The 14878-nt window shown below is 42.0% G+C and overlaps 1 non-coding gene across 1 annotated transcript; it reads left to right on the plus strand.

The window, feature by feature from the left end:
- Positions 1-11579: 11579 nt before the first annotated feature.
- trnat-ugu (transfer RNA threonine (anticodon UGU)) lies at positions 11580-11653 on the plus strand. The gene has a single exon. It is a non-coding gene; the product is annotated as a tRNA-Thr (tRNA).
- Positions 11654-14878: the final 3225 nt, after the last annotated feature.

Raw genomic sequence — 14878 nt, forward strand, 5'->3', positions numbered from 1 at the left:
AAGTGCTATACCGTGAGCTCGAAGCACAGTAACAAGACATTACCTCAAACTGTTCCACTTTATCTTTTATTTTTTCTGTCCCTAGCTGCATCTGTATATCACGTGTGCATGCTAGCATGGGTGCATCGTATATCTGTAGGCATGAACCGTATTAAAGTTTAAGCAAGTTTAATAAGTTTCACTTTTCTTCTTTAAACCAAAGAAAGCCTGTTTGTGTTCATTTCTTTGCATTATAATTGGAAAGCTGTGAACAAGGATTCACCAAAGGGGGAGCACAAAACACAGTGTGTTTGAAACCATGTGCCTGTTTTTCATGTAGTCAGTGCTGCTCATTATTCTGCTATTAAGACTCTCTCTGGACAAATGCTTTGTCTTTGACCACATGCATTAACGGACTCCTTGCCTTTGTCCCAGGACAACTTTGTTATTTAATCTTTCCTGCCCTCTACCCTATCAAACACCTTCCCCTTTGTTCTCTCCCACAGGCCCCTCTCCTTCACTTGTTTAAAACCTAATTCTTTTCTAACCTTTGGCAGTTCTGATGAAAGGTCACAGACTTGAAACTTTATCTCTATTTCTCTCTCCACAGATGCTGCCAGACCTGCTGAGTATTTCCAGCACCTTTGTTTTTATTTCAGATTTCCAGCATATGCAGTATTTTGCTTTTACTATATCAGAAAGTCTCTCCTTGATTCAGGACTCTTACGTCTCTCCAGCGTCTCGCTGCTAAAGATTGAACTTTATCTCATTTCACTCTCAGCTCTGGGTCAGTGTGGATCAGTGGGATTTCTCCCGCTTCACATTCCATCAGTGCTGAGAAAACAATGGGAAATATTACTCATGTTGTGTTCTGTAAATTTTGACAAACACTTGAATGTAAATATTGTCTTCCAAAGCAATGAGCGAAGGCTGGTTTTAGTGTGTGGCTGAAATAGATCAGCTGGATTTGCATTGCACTAAAAATCGCAGTTCTTGGTTCAATCCCAGGTTTTGGCACTTTCAACCTCTCCTGTGTCTTTTTCTTTGGCTCCAATTGTCAAGCTGCATGATTTACTCTGAAATTAGCACCAGAGAATCAATGCACCAGCGAGCATGAGGAGCTGAAATTAGCACAGATCGAAACGACTTAATACGTCTGACTGAAAATGGTTGCAAATACTTCAGTTTTGCCTTTTGCACTGACGTGCTCGGCTCCACCATCATTGAGGATGTGGGTGTTTTTGGAGCCTCCTCATCTTGTTAGTTATTAAATTATCCACCACCATTCACGACTGGATGTGGCAGGACTGTGGAGCTGTGATCTGATCCTGAGGGAGATATCCGTGCATGGAGTGGCAGGATGTATGGAGAGTGATCCGAAAGAGGGTGTCTGAGCCTGGAGTGGAAGCTTTCTGTGGAGGTGCAGGAGTAGGCCATTCAGCCCCAGTGTTTTATAAAGGTTTAGTATAACTTATTTGCTTTTACTCTATGCCTCTATGAATAAAGCCAAGTGTCCTGTTTGCTTTTAGCAACATTTTCAAACCTTCTAAGATTGGTGCACATTGTCTCATTCTTCCTCCCAAACTTTATCACTTTACACTTCTCTGTGTAAAATTTTATCTGCCATGTGAAAGCCCATTTTGGCAGTTTTTTTATCTTCTCCTGAAGTGTGTTACTGTCACTGGCATAAGACGAAATTCCCCAGCATTCTTTGATGCTATCTCCATGGAGAGAGCAATCTTACACGCTAGCTGAAATGTAGGATTTTGCGTGTTTAGTATCTTTTCTCATCCACCAATATAAGCACAAATCTGTCTCGTAATGCACGGTCTAAGAATGTGCCAAAGTTGCAATGTAGTGATAAATTCTTCAGTTCCACAATGTACTCACCAACTATTTCACTACTTTTCTGCTTTCTGGTTCCAAATTTCTAGCTTGCCGTGATCTCTACTGGCTTAGGGTTAAAATGTTCCTCCAACTTGGTGATGATTGTTTTGAATTCACATCTTTTGCCTTGATGGGAGCAGGAAGATTTGTTAGCATGTCATACACTTCCAGGATAATTTACATTCGCAAAATTACTTTCTTGCCCTCAAGAATTGCCTTATTCTGAGTCTCGACCTCTTCACTTTCACCTTCAAGTTCCAAAATGTTATTAGCTCTGAAAAACATGTTGATTCTTTCAATATATGAACTGAATGGTTCTCGAGCCCTCTCATACGTTCCCAGCCTTCTGATGTATCCCTTTGGTGCAGCCATATTGTCCCAAATAATCACTTCGAATCTGATGCACACTAAGACCCTGCGGTAAAGGCCTGCTCGTTTATGAAATTGAAACCCGACCCAGTCCGACCTGACCACATCCAACCTGAATCTGACCCGGGCCCGAGTCTTTTGATTTTTTTCCCGCACACGACCCGACCCGACCCGACTACCATAATAAAGTTAATTATATCAAACATACCTTGTCCAAATGTTGTGATCCTCCATTCCGAAAGCTGGCTATTCCTGCGGAATCATGCAGAAGTTCCCTCCCTGAGCAAGGCAGCACTGTGTCCGCCTCCAGCCCGACCCGTCACGAACCCGAATGCCGGACACGGAAGAGAGACCCGACCCGAACCTGGCACATGTCATCCGGTCTGGTCGGAGTCGGGTTGGGTAGCCATGCTTTACCCTAGGGCATCTCATTCAACTGAGGAGACAGTCTGTAGCACTGGCTTCACACAATTCACCCAAACTCTCCACCATCTGAGCAGGTAGGTCACCAGGAGCTGACTGATCCTGTTCACTGCAGTCCCTGCTGCTGTTTGCTGCCTATATTTACAGACTTTTATCTCATCCTCATCACCATTTTCTCCAATATATTCAGGGGGCATCAGCAGAGAAAATGGAGACCAAATGCGACAAGTGCAAGGAAATGTTTATTTACAATATTACATCATAAACATAATATACAAAAACATTACATGTGTGAAACACGTCCCGATCAAGATGTGTCTGAATAAATGGATCCCCTCACAATAAACACTGTCACCTTTCAATGTTTAGCGGACGAGTGTGAGGGCCAGATGTGTGTGATTCCCACAGTAATGTGTTTGTTCAAAGTTCAGGAAAAGATGGAGATTTGAATAATTTACAGGGAAATCTTTGAAGCATATCTCCATGTCTCTCACTCACAAAGATCTGCAAACTTGTGGATTCAGAAAGAACCCAGAGACAGATAGTCCTGCAATAACCTGTAACTCCAGGAAAGGATGGGTTCGAGATTTTGCCCTGTAGCTTAGTTGGTTAAAGCCTCTGTCTAATAAACAGCAGAACCTAACTTCAAACCCCAACAAAGCCTCACTGCAGTGAAGAAACGGAAAGTTATGATTTAAAGATTACTCTGTCAATCATTCACATCTCTGTCTTCCCCTGAACTTCGAGTTCAAATTTGTTTGTGAAGTTGAGTGACACGTTCAGACAGCACAGTCTTTGTCTTTGTGAAAGAAGTGATTTTGGGAATGGCTGTTTGAAACTGTCCCTCCTTGCACAGAAATTCAGTGCAAATACTCAAATCACCCACAATTTCCACGAGAGAAATTTGTTCACAATTGCATTTGACGTGAAACCGCCTCAACATTAATCTCACTGAAGCAGAGTGTGACCGTGTTGTATGTTTCAGAGTGTTGGTGCCATTAAGTGTCGCTTTTAACCGAGACTGGGACACAACGCAAGGTTGATCCAAGGTTGGAATATATTATCATTCAGGAGCAAGAAAAATCAAAAGGAACCGAATAAGAAAACCCAGTCTCCAGATTTGAGAATCTGTAGATCCGCTTTGGGAAAGTGAATCAGAGCAGAATGAAGGATGAACTGTCCAGAAGAGATGAAGACACAGCTCAGTCAACACGTTCCCCTGGTTTCTGATGCTGGAACATTCCTCACACAGAAATGATTCAACCCAATGACAAACATTCTTGCAGCTGATAATTTCTGCTAACGATTGAAGGACTTTCTCATGTGGTTACCTAGTGGTAAGAAGATATTAAACTTCGTTTTAATCAATCCAGCTGCGATGAAATTTGATTTTTTCTGCCTTTTATAAACATTATTTGAAGGGTCTCAGCGACAATGCTCAGTGTTGATGAGAGTGGGGTCTGGGTTTATCTGCTGAGCGTGACAGGGTCAGGACTGGATGCAGGAAGTTCTCTGACAGTCTCTCTCTCTCTCTCTGATGGGTTTGAGTTGGTTCACAACTGGCAGCTGTTGGTGTTTCGATAAATGAAGGAAGTTCCCTCTCACCATTTTTTTTGATTCACAGAGCAGTATCAGGATGTAAAGGGTTAATGCTGAACACAGTGGGATCAACCTCTCCCACTGTCAGGGTGATGATGTAACAGTCACATGGGATGAGGTTTGGGAGAAGAGAGAGCAGCACCAAGGATGCTAGCTGAGCAGGCTTGATGAGTGTGTATAGAGTACTGTGTAAATTAGAAAAGAGTTCTTAGTTCTTTCAGCAGGAAATGTGTCCAGAAAATATCAAGAAACTCACAATTTTATTATTCAGGAGTCGGAACACAGATATTAACTCCAAGTTACAGTTCTGGGTTCATTTAACAAAAAAAATAGAGAATAATATTGCTGACTGATTGAAATTCCCCCAGTGAGGAGACAGTTAAACAGTTGGGACATCCTTCGATCCAAGGTTTTGGCAGCATTTGCAACTTTTGCAACTTTTTTTAATCCAGCTTTGATGGACGAGTGAAAAAACTGAACAGTTCCATTCTTCCTTCTTCCCTTCTTTCCATCAGTTTCTCTTTTCTGTCCCAGATCAATATAATGATGAGAATCCCAATTTAATCTGCTGTTTCTGGTGTTTTATCCATTCCAATCAAAATTCAACATTCCAATCAAATCTATTTGTTATTCCACAGTATCTCTCCATGTGTTTTATTCTGTTGTATTCTCTCATAGTCTGTTTGATGATCAATGTTACATCTCACTCTCTGTTCTGGTGAAGATCAGAAGCAGTGATATCTGTTTACACCGCCTGACAAGTCGGCTGAGGCTGTGCCTCGCTGATCACGTGGAGTTGAAGCAATTCTTCCAGTCAGTTAGTTCAGTTGTCATTTCATGAGAAATTCGAAGTCATCATGACTTCGTCAGTGACCTAATGGTTCAGGTGTCTGAGTGATGTTAATCATGCTGTGATCAAATGATTGTATGTTCCAGTCTTTCCGTGGTGGGTTTTCACACTGAGTAGAAACGTGTTGGACATGGTCTGGAAATGTTTCACACCGCTCCATTCCCAACAGGCCATGACCTGATGTGATGGAAATTTCATTTACTTACAGAAGCTACATTTCCATCATTGCACATCTGGCTGCACAGTCAGGATCTGTGTGAAGGTGACGGTTGTGCTTCTGTTACTTGCCAGGTGACGAGGTGGCTGAGAGGTTAAGGCGATGGGCTACTAATCCGTTGTGTTGTGCACGCGTGGGTTTGAATCCCATCCTTGTTGTTAGTTTATCAACTGCCTGTTGCATTCTTGTTTCCAGCTTCAATGTAATGTTGGCCTGGAAACCTGTTCTTGTCAGTATCTTGACGGTGGTTCCAGAATTGTTTATACTTTATTAAAATTGAGACAGACAATTGGAATTCATCACCCAAATTGGACTGGAATGAAGATCAAATAGGGATCACGAAACGGAGCAGGATTTCCCCTCCCCTCCTTCCTTCCTTCCATCTTTACTTTCTCTGGATTTACACCAAGTGAACGACTAACGGGAAAAGCAAATGGCGAGGGAGCAGAAGCAGAACATTATCCTTTGGCAAGAAATTTATTTTCAAATCTTCTTGATAGATTAAGTGAGTGAGCAATGTTTTGGCAGATGGAGTTTAAAATGAGGGGTCATCTAGGACCTACGAAAGATAGATCAGAGTGTTTTTTGTTAAGTGGTGAGATGATAGAAACTGCGGAGGCGCAGAGACCCGAATACTGAATCACTAAAAGCTAGTGGACTGGTAGAAAAATAATGTGAAAAGTGAACGGAATATGAAGATTGGAACTCATGTTGTAGTTATATAAAGCTCTGTGCTCCTGAAGTAAATGTCCAAGCCCAGATTGTGGGGAATCTGTGGAGAGTGATTTGTTTTTTATTCATTAATGGGCGCGAGTATCGCTGATAAGGCTGGCATTTATTACCCATCCCTAATTGCCCTTGAGAATGTGGTGGTCAGCTGCCTTCTTGAACTGCTGCAGTCCATATGGTGCAGGAACACCCACAGTGCTATTGGGGAGGGAGTTCCAGGATTGTGACCCAACAACAGTGAAGAAATGGCGATATAGTTCCATGTCAGGATGGTGAGTGACTTAGAGGGGAACCTGCAGGTAGTGAGTTCCCATGCATCTGCTGCCCTTGTTTTTCGAGGTGGTAGTGGTCATGGGTTTGGAAGGTGCTGTTGAAGGATACTTGGTGAGATACTGCAGTGCATATGGAGATGGTACACACTGCAGCCACTGTGTACTGGTGGTGGAGGAACTGAATGTTTAAGGTGGTGGGTTAGGTGCTGATCAAGTGAGCTGCTTTCTCCTGGATGGTGTTGAGCTTCTTGAGTGTTGTTGAGTGGGATGTATTCCATCCCACTCCTGACTTGTGCCTTGTACATGGTGGACAGGATTTGAGGTGTCAGGAGGCGAGATACTTGCTGCACAATTCCTAATCTCTGACCTGCACTTATAGCTGCAGCATAGATGTGACTGGTCCAGTTTAGTTTCTGGTCAGTGGTAACCCTCAAGATGTTGATGGTGGGGGATTCAGCGATGATTATGCTGCTGAATATCAAAAGGTAGATGGTTTGATTCTCTCTCAATGGAGATGTTCACTGCTGAGCACTTGTGTGGCCAGAAGGTTGCTTGTCACTTATCAGCTCAAGCCTGAAGTTTGTACAGGTCTCGCTGCTTGTGGGAACAGACAGCTTCAGTATCTGAGGAGTTGTGAGTCATCAGCGAACATTTCCACTTCTGACTTATGTTGAAGGGAAAGTGATCAATGAAACAGCTGAGGATGTTTGGGCCGAGGACACTACCCTGAGAAACTCCTGAGGCAATGTCCTGGGCTGAGATGATTGGCCTCCACTAACCACAACCATCTTGCTTTGTGTGAGATATGACTCCACCACGTGGAGAGTTTTCCCCTTGATTCTCATTGACTTCAATTTTGCTCGGGATCCTTGATGCCACACTCACTCAAGGGCAATCACTCTCACCTCTCCTCTAGAACTCCACTCTTTTGTGTCTGTTTGAACCAAGCTGCAATAAAAAATAAGAACAGAAGAAATATTAGCAGGAGTAGGCCATTTGGCCCCTCGAGCCTGCTCCACCATTCAATAGGATCATGGCTGACCTGATCATGTCCTCAACCCCACTTTCTTGCCTGCCCCCCATAACCCTTGACTTCCTTGCAGATAAAATTCTGTCAAACTCAGTCTTGAAGACATTCAATGACCCAGCCTCCACTACTCTTTGTGGTAGAGAATTCCAAAGATTAATGATTCTCTGAGAGAAGAAATTCCTCCTCATTTCCTTCTTAAATGGAAGACCATTATTCTGAAACTGTGTCCCCTAGTTCTAAATTCCACCATGAGGGGAAACATCCTCTCAGCATCCACCCTGTCAAGCCCCCTCAAAATCTTATATGTCTCAATAGAATCACCTTTCATTTTTCTTAACTCCAATGAGTATCGGTCCAACCTGATCAACTCTCCATATAAGACAACCACTTCATCACAGGAATCAATCCAGTGAACCTTCTCTGAACTGCCTCCAATGCAAGTATATCCCTCCATAAATAAGGAGACCAAAGCTGCACACAGTACTCTAGGTGTGGTTTCACCAACACCCTGTACATTTGCAGCAAGACTTCTCTTCTTTTATACTCCATCCCCCTTGAAATAAAGGGCAACATTCCATTTGCCTTCCTAATTATTTGCTCTACCTGCATGGTAACTTTTTGTGATTCATGTACGAGGACACCCAGATCCTTCTACACCGCAGCATTCTGTAATCTCTCACAATTTAAATAATATTTTGCTTTCCCATTCTTCTTACCAAAGTGGATAACCTCACGTTTTCCCACATTATACTCTACCTGCCAAGTATTTGCCTGGGGTCGAGGAACCCTGGCAGAACCTAAACTGAGCATCGATGAGCAGATTATTGCTAAGTGTCTGGTGCTTGATAGCACTGTTGATGACATCTTCCATCACTTTGCTGATGATTGATAGGAGACTGATGGGGTGGTAATTGGTCAGATTGGATTTGTCCTGCTTTTTTTTATGGAGTGGGCACATTTGGGCAATTTTCCACATTGTCGGGTAGATGCCTGTGTTGTAGCTCTACTGGAACAGTGTGGCTGAGAGCACAGCTAGTTCTGGAGCACAAGTCTTCAGTACTAGAGCCGGGATGTTGTTCGGGCCTATTGTCGTTGCTGTATCGAGTGACTTCAGTTGTTTCTTGCTATCATGTGGAGTGAATCGAATTGGCTGAAGACTGGAAACTGTGATGCTGGGGACCTCAGGAGGCCGAGATGAATCATCCACTGAGCAATTTCTGATGTAAGATGGTTGTAAATGATTTAGCTTTGGCTCCACCATTATTGAGGATGGGGATTTTTTGGAGCCTCCTCATCTGGTTAGTTATTTAATTGTCCACCATCATTCATGACTGGATGTGGCAGGACTAAGGACCTGTGATCTGATCATGAGGGAGATATCCATGCATGGAGTGGTGGGATCTATGGAAAGTGATCCTGAAGAGGGTGTCCGAGCCTGGAGTGGCGGGATCTGTGGAGACTGATCCTGACGAGTGTGTGCAAACCTGGAATGGAAGCTTTCTGTGGAGGTAGAGGAGTAGGCCATTCAGACCCAGTATTCTATAAAGGTTTATCATAACTTATTTGCTTTTACTATATGTCTCTATTAATAAAGCCAAGTGTCCTGTTTGCTCTTAGAAGCCTTTTCAAACCTTCTAAGATTGGTGTACATTGTCTCTCTGTTCTGGCACCCACTTTAGAATTGTAACATTTCATTTATATGGCCTCTCCTTATTCTTCCTCCCAAATTGTATCTCTTCACAATTCTCTGTGTAAATTTTAACTGCCATGTGAAAGCCCATTTTACCAGTTTTATTAAGCTCCCCTGAAGTGTGTTACAATCACTGGCACAGGATGAAATTCTCGAGCATTCTTTGATGCAATCTCCATGGAAAGAGCAATCTTACATGCGAGCTCGAATGTGAGATTTTGTGTGTTTAGTATCTTTTCTCATCCACCAATATAAGCACAAATCTGTCTCATAATGCACGGTCTAAGAATATGCCAAAGTTGCAATGTAGTGATAAATTCTTCAGTGCCACAATGTACTCACCAACTGTTTCACTACTTTTCTGATTTCTGCTTCCAAATTTCTAGCTTGCCGTGATCTCCAGTGGCTTAGGGTTGAAATGTTCCTCCAACTTGGTGATGATTGTTTTGAATGGTACATCTTTTGCCTTGATGGGAGCAGGAAGCTTTGTTAGCTGGTCATACACTTCCAGGCTAATTTCCATTGGCAAAATTGCTTTCTTGCCCTCAAGAATTGCCTCATTCTGAGTCTTGACCTCTGCACTTTCACCTTCAAATTCCAAAATGTTATTAGCTCTGAAAAACATGTCCATTCTTTCAATATATGAACTGAATGGTTCTCAAGCCCTCTCATAAGTTCCTCACCTTCCGATGTATCCCATATGTGTGCAGCCATATTGTCCCAAATAAGCAATTTGAATCAGATGCACAGGAATACCCTGCGGTATCTCATTCAACTGAAGAGACATTCTGTTGCCCAGGCTTCACACAATCCACCTAAAATCTCCACCATCCGAGCAGGTAGGTCACCAGGAGCTGCCTGATCTTGTTCACTGCAGTCCCTGCTGCTGCTTGCTGCCTATATTTACAGACTTTTATCTCATCCTCATCACCATTTTCTCCAATATATTCAGGGGGCATCAGCAGAGAAAATATACACCAAGCGTGGTAAGTGCAAGGAATTGTTTACTTACGTCATTATGTCATGCACATAATATACAAATACATTACATGTGTGAATCATTTCTTGAGCACTTTTATACCAGATGTGTCTGAATAAATGGAACCCCATCACAATAAACACTGTCACCTTTCAATGTTTAACGGAGAGGTTTGACGGCCTGATGTGTGTGATTCCCACATTAATGTGTTTCTACAAAGTTCGGAGAAAGACGGAGATATGAATAATTTGCAGGGAAATCTTTAAGCATATCTCCATGTTTCTCACTGACAAAGTTCTGCAAACACATGGATTCAGAAAGAACCTGAGTGCAAAATCAACAAAAATAAACACAGCCAGAGAGACTTGCAATAACCTGTAGCTCAGGGAAAGTACATGATGTTATGGAAGTGATTTAGAATTTTTTTTTGTGAAATTCTTTTTGAGGAATTCATCGTCAAACTTAATAAATGTCAGACCAGTTCTTTTTCAAGAGGGTACTGAAAGTATTAATTTGGCAACTATGTTTACTGGTTGTCACATGACTCAAGTTAAATGTCGAACAGAAACCCTGGTAACAGGGGGAAATGTGGACAGAGAAGTCAGTTGCGCCTCTTGATTGGACAAACCCGGCAGCAGCAGCACTCACCGAAGAGGGCAGAAAAATCACAAGCTTTTATTTGTCGCAGTCATTGTGTTTTACCTTCTGGAGTGAGCAGCTGATAAAGTTAGCCTGAAGAAGTGTCAAGGAAGGAGAGAAGATCACAACCCACGTTGTTTTGCAGCAAATCTTTAAAAGACCCTGAGAACTTCACTGTGTCAATTCATCTCTTCTCCTGTCTTTGAAGAAAGCCTGCTAAAATTAATTCTCAACACTGCCTCTAAAAAACTGTTCTAAAAGACCCTGGTGACCTGTCTACGCATACTCAGAAGTTAGACTGTTTGCCAGTTTTGGAACAACATATCTCATCTGCTGTTTTCTTCAGGAATGAACAAGTAATCAGCCCAAGTGTTGTTTTTGTCTTTAACAGAACTCAGAATTGAAAAAATAATTCTTTTTTTTTTCAGTTAACCGGTGTATGTGTGTGTGCGTGTGTGGGGCTGTGGTAAGAAAGGGGCTTTAAATGTTGGTTAAGGTAAAAAGGGAACTTTTAAAATTTCTACCTGTGTATTTATGCTTTATTTCATGACTAGTTAAAACTTGTTCTGTAATAAACTGATAATTTTGCTGTTCATTAAAGAAACCTGGTCAGTGTCTTCTATTCTGGGAAGAATAGAGTATGTGATTGACTGTTTCAGGAAGTGGGAAAAGTTAAAATATATGTTGTGACCTGTGGAGAAGTGGGATGAGAATATATAGAAGGGTCTGAAGAAGGGTCATTGACCTGAAACGTTAACTCTGCTTCTCTCTCCACAGATGCTGCCAGACCTGATGAGTATTTCCAGCGTTTCTTGTTTTTATTTGAGATGTCCAGCATCTGCTGTATTTTCCTTTGATATTGATATTATATGAGAATAAATAGTGCACTCCTCTGATTTTAATTATAACCACATCTGGCTCTGTAGCTTAGTTGGTTAAAGCACCTGTCTTGTAAACAGGAGATCCTGGGTTCAATTCCCAGCAGAGCCTTGTTTCTCATTTGTGATGTATAAGTTACCTTGTCAACCACTTCCATCTGTGTCTTCTGAACTTTCAGTGAGAATTCAAATTATGTGATGAATTTTCGTCACAAGAGAAAACAGCCTTTGTGAAGAATGTCAGTTTGGAATGGCTGTTCCTCCTTGGACAGAAATTCAGTCCTGATATTTCAAAGGCAACTTCTTTGATACAAACGTGTTCACAGTTGCATTCAACCTGGAAAACAGCTCGACATTAATGTCACTGAAGGAAAGTGTGACTGCGTTGTATGTTTCAGAGTGTTTGTGTTGTTATGTGTTGCTTGTGACTGAGACTGGGACATGACGCAAGTGGGAGGGTTTATCTGAGGTTTGGAATATTTGTCAGTCAGGAACAAGAAAAATCAAAGGAACCAAATAAGAAAACCTATGTCTCATGTGGTTACCGAGAAACAGTGAGGAGATATTAAACGTTGTTCTTTTCAATACAGCTGTGTGAACATTGACCTTTCCTGCCTTCTATAAACAGTATTTGAAGTGTCTCGGTAACAATGTTCAGTGTTGATGAGAGTGGGGTCTGGGTGAGCAGCTGCTGAGTGTGACAGGGTCAGGACTGGATGCAGGAAGTACTCTGACAGTCTCTCTCTCTCTCTCTCGCTGATGGGTTTGAGTTGATTTTCAACTGGCAGCTGTTGGTGTTTCGATAAATCAAGTTCCCTCCACCCATTTTTTTGGACAGACAGTGTAGTATAAGGATGTAAAGGGTTAATGCTGAGGACATTGGGATCAATCACTCCCACTGTCAAAGTGATGATGTAACAGTCACAGGAGATGAGGTTTGGGAAAAGAGAGAGCAGCACCAAGGATGCTAGCTTAGGAGGCTTGATGAGTGTGTATATAGTATTGTGTAAATTAGAAAAGAGTTCTTAGTTCTTTCAGCAGGAAATGTGTCCCGAAAATATCGAGAAACTCACAATTTTATTATTCAGGAGTCGGAACACAAATATTAATTCCAAGTGACCGTTCTGGGTTCATTTAACAAAAAAAAAGGTAGAGAATAATATTACTCACTGATTGAAATCCCCCAGTGAGGAGACAGTTAAACAGGTGATCTGTTGGGGCATCCTTCGATCCAAGGTTTCTGCAGCATTTAATCTCCCTTTTTGGTGAAATTCTCTGTTATATGCAACTTTTTTTTTATCCAGCTTTGAGGGGCAAGTGAAAAAACTGAAAAAAGTGAGCAGTTCCATCGTTTCTTTTCTTCCTTCTTCCCTTCTTTCCATCAGTTTCGCTTTTCTGTCTCAGATCAATATAGTGATGAGAATCCCAATTTAATCTGTTGTTTCTGGTGTTTTATCCATTCCAATCAGAATTCAACATTCCAATCAAATCTATTTGTTATTCCACAGTGTCTCTCCATGTGTTTTATTCTGTTGTATTCTCTCACAGTCTGTTTGATGATCAATGTTACATCTCACTCTCTGTTCTGGTGAAGATCAGAAGCAGTGATATCTGTTTACACCATCCACCAAGTCGGCCTGAAGATGTGCCTCGCCGATCATGTGGAGTTAGGAACATAGGAACATAGGAGCAGGAGTCGGCCATTCAGCCCATCGAGCCTGCCCCACCATTCAATATGATCATGGCTGATCATCCACTTCAATGCTTTTTTCCCCACACTTTCCTCATATTCCCTTATGTCATTTGTATTTACAAATCTGTCAATCTCTGCTTTAAACATACTCAACGACTGAGCTTCCACAGCCATCTGGGGTACAGAATTCCAAAGATTCACAACCCTCCGAGTAAAGAAATTTCTCCTCATCTCTGTCCTAAGGAGCTTCCCCCTTATTTTGAAATTGAGCCCCTGGTTCTCGACTCCCCATCCAGATGAAACATCTTAGCTGCATCTACCCTGACTGTCCTTTAAGTATTTTGTAGGTTTCAATGAGATCACCTCTCATTCTTCGAAACTCTAGAGAATACTGCCCCAGTTTCCCCAATCTCTCTTCATAGAACAGTCCCATCATCCCAGGAACAAGTCTGATGAAATTTCATTGAACTCCCTCCATGGCAATAATATCCTTCCTAAGGTAAGGAGACCAAAAATGCACACAGTACTCCAAGTGCGGTCTAACCAAGGTTCTATACAATTGAAGCAAGAATTCACTACTCCTGTACTCAAATCCTCTTGTGATAAAGGCTAACATACTATTAGCCTTCCTAATTGCTTGCTGCACCTGCATGTTAGCTGTCAGTGACTTATTGACATGGACACCCAGGTCACCCTTATATTCTATACCTCAGCTAATAAAGGAAAGGATTCCATATACTTGTTGAACCACCTTATTGACCAGTCCTGCTACCTTCAGGGATCTGTGGACATTCACTCCAACGTCCCTCACTTCCTCTGCACCGTTCAGTGTTCTCCCATTAATTGTGTATTCCTTTGCCTTTTTTGACCTCCCAAATGCATCACCTCACCCTTGTCCAATTTGAATTCCATTTACCACTTCTCTGCCCACCTTACCAGTCAATTGATATCTTCCTGCAGTGTACAGCAATCCTCCTCCCTATCAACAACACGGACAATTTTTGTGTCATCTGCAAACATCTTGATTGTGCCCTCTACATTTATGTCCATATCATTAATATATACCACAAAAAGCAGGGGACCTAGTTCTGAGCCCTGTGGAACACCACTGGAAACAGTCCTCCAGTTGCAAAAACACCTGTAACCAATTCCTTTTTGTTTCCTGCCACTGAACCAATTTTGTGTCCAGCTTGCTACATTCCCCTGGATCCCATGTGCTTTTATTTTTTTTAACCAGTTTGCCATGTGGGACCTTGTCAAAAGTCTTGCTAAAATCCATGTGGATCAGATCAACTGCACTATCCTCATCAATCCTCCTTGTTACTTCTTCAAAAACATTCAATCAAGATAGTCAGACAGGAGCTTCCCTTAACAAATCCATGCTGACGGTACTTGATTAATCTGTGCCTTTCTAAGTGACAGTTTATCCTGTCTCTCAGAATTAATTCCAATAATTCGCCCACTATTGAGGTTAGGCTGACTGGCCTTTAATTATTTGGTCGATCATTCGCTTCCTTTTTCAACAATGGTGCAATGTTAGCAATAAAAACAAAAAGTGCTGGACATCCACAGCAGGTCTGGCAGCATCTGTGGAGAGAGAAACAAAGTTAACATTTCAGGTCAGTGACCTTTCATCAGAACAGA

This window comes from Heterodontus francisci, unplaced genomic scaffold (genome assembly GCF_036365525.1).
Source record: "Heterodontus francisci isolate sHetFra1 unplaced genomic scaffold, sHetFra1.hap1 HAP1_SCAFFOLD_43, whole genome shotgun sequence".
Classification (NCBI taxonomy): Eukaryota; Metazoa; Chordata; class Chondrichthyes; order Heterodontiformes; family Heterodontidae; genus Heterodontus; species Heterodontus francisci.